Source organism: Mobula birostris, chromosome 8 (genome assembly GCF_030028105.1).
Source record: "Mobula birostris isolate sMobBir1 chromosome 8, sMobBir1.hap1, whole genome shotgun sequence".
NCBI classification, from domain to species: Eukaryota; Metazoa; Chordata; class Chondrichthyes; order Myliobatiformes; family Myliobatidae; genus Mobula; species Mobula birostris.
Genome location: NC_092377.1, coordinates 6188525 through 6194524, shown reverse-complemented (window position 1 = coordinate 6194524; position 6000 = coordinate 6188525). Strand labels below are relative to the sequence as shown.

The 6000-nt window shown below is 44.4% G+C and overlaps 1 protein-coding gene across 1 annotated transcript in view; it reads left to right on the top strand.

Annotated features, from left to right (window-relative positions):
* Nucleotides 1-309: 309 nt before the first annotated feature.
* LOC140202127 (uncharacterized) overlaps nt 310-6000 on the top strand; it is a 40915-nt gene continuing 35224 nt past the window's right edge. The window contains exon 1 of the mRNA XM_072266987.1: nt 310-352. The gene's annotated coding sequence lies outside the window, so the exon portion shown is untranslated. The remainder of the gene's footprint in view (nt 353-6000) is intronic.

Here is a 6000-nt window from a genome sequence, read left to right as displayed (position 1 = left end):
TGGCAAAGACACAGCACTGCACCACAGAAACTTCCTCTTCTGACAAAACTACGGTGCTTACACCTCAAACACATCCCACATTCACAAAACCACAATGCTTACACCTCAAACACATCTCCTGTTCACAAAACCACAGTGCTGACACCTCAAACACATCTCCTGTTCACAAAACCACAGTGCTGACACCTCGAACACATCTCCTGTTCACAAAACCACAGTGCTGACACCTCGAAAACTTCCCCTTTTTGACAAAGTGCCAGTTTTCCTATAAAATCAGTCGCCTCTCCAGCCCAAACCACATTCAACACATCCACTCCTAACCGAGCCAGAGAGAGCTCCGTGTCAACACTGGGTAAGTGAAGAGCAGTGTGGAGCAAGGTATTACACCTCTCAAACCGGGGTTTCAGACCAGGTGAAAGAGGAGAGAGCATGGTGGGGTCATAGTTATTAAACATCAATTTACCAACTTCCTCCCTCAGTAGGTGACGTGGCTTTCAATTTCACTCATTCAAGGCAGTGATCATTTGACTAAAGCAATCAAGGGAGTTTATATATGGAACTCGTGTAAAATATCAGGCAAACAGGGTGGGTGGGCTGAATGGTCACTCCTGCTGTGATCACAGTTTCCCTCAGCTTATGAGGGGTGTGGAGGGCAGAGAACCTGGAGTTTAAACCTGCAGTGGCACAGAGCAGCTCAAGTTCAAGCACAGCGCAAGAGGTGAGTTCTCAGCCGCTCAGGAAACACTACCAGAGACAGGGGTCCCCTGAGCTTTAATGCACCACAGGAGACAACGATCCTTTGAGATGCATTTGCAAGGGCTCTCAGGGACAGGAAATTATCTGCTGACACAGCCAAAAAGCCCACGTTCCTGGAATGTTTTGGAATGTTTCAAGGCAGCAGGTAAAACAAGGCTTCTTTGGTGAAGTAAGAAGGGTTATGAAGCCGAAAGGAGACAAAACCCTTCATGAATATAAAGGAAGCACAGAATTAGGTGAGCTAATGGGGCTATGAAATGACCTTGGCAACTGGAAAATGCTAAAGCATTTTGTACATATATTAGTAACAAGAGGGTACTTTAGATTCACAAGATCACAATGGAGGAGAGTTCATACAACAGACTTCGCAGTTGCTGGAAATCCAGAGTAACACACACAAAATGCTGGAGGAACTCAGCAGGTCAGGCATTAACTATGGAGATGAATGATACCTTTCATCAGGGCAGTTGGGGAGTTATGCATGCAGCCAGATTCCTTAGAGGTCCTTGATGCAGACTTTGCATTTGTTTTCATCACGGGGTTCAACAGTGACGATAGCAAGATAAGCAAGGGATATGTTGATATTGTCGAGAACATCAATATCAAGAAGTAAGAAATCAACCAATCCCCAGGATACGATATGAGAGAGGCAAGAAAGAAGATGACTGAGGGCTGACAGAAATCTTTGTGTCCTCTTTAGCCACAGGCAAGTTCCCAAAGGGTTGGAGACTAGCAGGTGTTATTCCTTAGTTTAAGAAGGAGAACAGGGACAAACTATGATATTTTAGTTTAGTAAGCCTTACACTAGTGGTAGGGAAATTATTGTAAAAGATAGTTTGCATCAGGATTTCAATGCATTTGGAAAAGCAGAGGCAAATTAGAGTTGATCAGCATAATCTTGTGAGGGAAAGGTCATGACTCACGAATTTAATTAAGTTATTTTAAGGAAGTGATGAAAATGTCTGATACGATTACAACAGTGGCTATAATACACAGAGATTTTATTAAGACCTTTGGCACAGTCTCTCATGAAGGATAAGATTAACGATTAGAAAAAGATTTCCTTTGGGTATCACATGTACATTGAAACATAGTGTAAAATGCATTGTTTCTGCCAAATCTGCCCAGCAAAGATTGTGATGGAGCACCTGCAAGTGTTGTCATGCTTCTGGTGCCAACATAACATGTGCACCAGTCATTAACCCTCGTTCCTTTGGAATGATGGAGGAATGTGGAGCAACCAGAGGAAACCCCACATTGTTACAGGGAGAACATCCAAACTCCCTACAAGCTGCAGTGAGCATTGCACCTCAATCAGTGATCGGTCATTATCGACCGTGGTGACTTGTCTGATTCAATTCAAAATTGGCTTGCCCACAGAAGACAGAGGGTAGTGTTGGATGAGCCTTATTCTGATGAGAGGTCTGAGATCTCAGGATCTGTACTGGGATGCTGGTGTCTGTCATACACATAAATGATCTGGATGAAGATGTGGTAGGATGGGTGAGTAACTTGCTAGATGACACAAAGTTTTGTTCTGTTGTAGATTGCATAAGATTGGCAAAGGATACAGCAGGGTATAGGAGTTGGGATGTAATGTTGAAATTGCATAAGGCATTGGTAAGGCCAAACTTGGAGTATTGTGTACAGTTCTGGTCACCGAATTATAGGAAAGATGTCAACAAAATTGAGAGAGTACAGAGGAGGCTTACTAAAATGTTGCCTGGGTTTCATCTCCTAAGTTACAGAGAAAGGTTGAGCAAGTTAGCTCTTTATTCTTTGGAGCATAGGAGGTTGAGAGGGGACTTGATAGAGGTGCTTAAAATTATGAGGGGGGTTGATAGAGTTGACGTGGATAGGCTTTTTCTATTGATAGTGGGGGAGATTCAAACAAGAGGACATGAGTTGAGAGTTAAAGGGCAAAAGTTTAGGGGTAACATGAGGGGGAACTTCTTTACTCAGAGTGGTAGCTGTGTGGAATGAGCTTCCAGCAGAAGTGGTTGAGGCAGGTTCGATGTTGTCGTTTAAAGTTAAATTGGATAGATATATGGACAGAAAGGGAATGGAGGGTAATGGACCAAATGCAGGTCAGTGGGACTAGGTGAGAGTAGGAGTTCAGCATGGACTAGAAGGGCCGATGCGGCCTGTTTCCGTGCTGTAATTTTTATATGGTTATATGGTTAGATCTGGGCAAAGAAGTGGAAGATGGAGTTTAGTGTGGACAAGTGTGAAGTGTTGCATTCTGGGAGATCCAAAGGGAGAGGACACAGTGTTGATGAACAGAGGGATCTTGGGGTCCAGGTACACGATTCCCTGAGAGCAGCCGCACAGGTTGATATGACAGTAAAGAAGGAATGTGGAACTATTATTATTATTCATTATTAGAAGCACAGTGTTCAAGAGCCTGGAAGCTACTACATGTTATAGCTTTATAAAAATCCATTTAGGCCAATTTTGAAGTATTGTGTTCAGTTCTCGTTGCCTCATATTAGAAGGGTGTGAAAGCTTTGGAGACGGTGTAGAAGAGTTTTACATGGAATGTTCCCTGGATCAGAGGGTATGTGCTATAACAAGAGGTTGAACAAACTTGCCTTCTTTTCTCTGGAGCAGGAGGTGCTGAAGGGAGAGCTGATAAGATAATGAGAGGCATAGGTAGAACAGACAGATAGTATATTTACCCCAGGGTTGAAATGTCTGATACCAGACAGCACGTATTTAACGTGAGAGGGGGTATGTTTAAAGGAGTTGCGAGGGGCAAGTCTGAGAGTGGTGGGTGCCTAGAATGTGCTGCCTGGGATGGAGGCACAGCCAGAAATATCAAAGATTTTGAGGTGATGTTTACATAGGCATATGGTTCTGAGGAAAATGGAAGGATATGGACATCCTGTAGGCAGAAGAGAATAGTTTAGTTAGCCAGTAAATAACCTTCCTCTAATATCCCCCTTGAACTTCCTACCCCTTACCTTAAAGCCATGTCCTTTTGTATTGAGCAGTGGTGCCCTGGGGAAGAGGCGCTGGCTATCCAATCTATCTATTCCTCTTAATATCTTGAACACCTCTATCGTGTCTCCTCTCATCCTCCTTCTCTCTGAAGAGTAAAGCCCTAGCTCCCTTAATCTCTGATCATAATGCATACTTTCTAAACCAGACAGCATCCTGGTAAATCTCCTCTGTACCCTTCCCAATGCTTCCACATCCTTCCTATAGTAAGGTGACCAGAAATGGACACAGTACTCCAAGTGTGGCCTAACCAGAGTTTTATAGAGCTGCATCATTACATCGCGACTCTTAAACTCTATCCCTCGACTTATGAAAGCTAACACCCCATAAGCTTTCTTAACTACCGTGTCCACCTGTGAGACAACTGTCAGAGATCTGTGGACATGTACCCCGAGATCCCTCTGCTCCTCCACACTACCAAATATCCTGCCATTTACTTTGTAATCTGCCTTGGAGTTTGTCCTTCCAAAGTGTACCACCTCACACTTCTCCGGGTTGAACTCCATCTGCCACTTCTCAGCCACTTCTCCATCCTATCAATGTCTCTCTGCAATCTTTGACAATCCTCTACACTATCTACAACACCACCAACCATTGTGTCGTCTGCAAACTTGCCAACCCACCCTTCTACCCCCACATCCAGGTCGTTAATAAAAAATCATGAAAAGTAGAGGTCCCAGAACAGATCCTTGTGGGACACCATTAGTCACAATCCTCCAATCTGAATGTACTCCCTCCACCACCACCCTCTGCCTTCTGCAGGCAAGCCAATTCTGAATCCACCTGGCCAAACTTCCCTGGATCCCATGCCTTCTAACTTTCTGAATAAGCCTACCATGTGGAACCTTGTCAAATGCCTTACTAAAATCCATATAGATCCCATCCACTGCACTACCCTCATCTATATGCCTGGTCACCTCCTCAAAGAACTCTATCAGGCTTGTTAGACACGATCTGCCCTTCACAAAGCCATGCTGACTGTCCCTGATCAGACCATGATTCTCTAAATGCCTATAGATCCTATCTCTAAGAATCTTTTCCAACAGCTTTCCCACCACAGATGTAAGGCTCACTGGTCTATAATTACCCAGACTATCTGTACTACCTTTTTTGAACAAGGGGACAACATTTGCCTCCTTCCAATCATCCGGTACCATTCCCGTGGACAATGAAGACATAAAGATCCTAGCCAGAGGATCAGCAATCTCTTCTCTCACCTCGTGGAGCAGCCTGGGGAATATTCTGTCAGGCCCCGGGGACTTATCTGGCCTAATGTATTTTAACAACTCCAACATCTCCTCTCCCTTAATATCAACATGCTCCAGAACATCAACCTCACTCATATTGACCTCACCGTCATCAAGTTCCCTCTCTCATTGGTGAATACCGAACAGAAGTATTCATTGAGGACCTCGCTCACTTCCGCAGCCTCCAGGCACATCTTCCCACCTTTATCTCTAATCGGTCCTACCTTCACTCCTGTCAACCTTTTTTTCTTCATGTAATTGAAGAATGCCTTGGAGTTTTCCTTTACCCTACTCATCAAGGCCTTCTCATGCCCCCTTCTTGCTCTTTTCAGCCCCTTCTTAAGCTCCTTTCTTGCTTCCCCATATTCCTCATAGACCCATCTGATCCTTGCTTCCTAAACCTCATGTATGCTGCCTTCTTCCACCTGACTAGATTTTCCACCTCACTTGTCACCCATGGTTCCTTCACCCTACAATTCTTTATTTTCCTCACCGGGTCAAATTTATCCCTAACATCCTGCAAGAGATCTCTAAACATCGACCACATGTCCATAGTACATTTCCCTGCAAAAGCATCATCCCAATTCACACCCGCAAGTTCTAGCCTTATAGCCTCATAATTTGCCTTTCCCCAATTAAAAAATTTTCCTGTCCTCTCTGATTCTATCCTTTTCTGTGATAATGCTGAAGGCCAGGGAGCAGTGGCCACTGTCCCCCAGATGCTCACCCACTGAGAGATCTGTGACCTGACCCGGTTCTTTACCTAGTACTAGATCTAGTATGGCATTCCCCCGCGTCGGCCTGTCCACATACTGTGACAGGAATCCATCCTGGACACACTTAACAAATTCTGCCCCATCTAAACCCTTGGAACTAATCAGGTGCCAATCAGTATTAGGGAAGTTAAAGTGACCCATGATAACAACCCTGTTATTTTTGAACCTTTCCAAAATCTGCCTCCCAATTTGCTCCTCTGTATCTCTGCTGCTACCAGGGG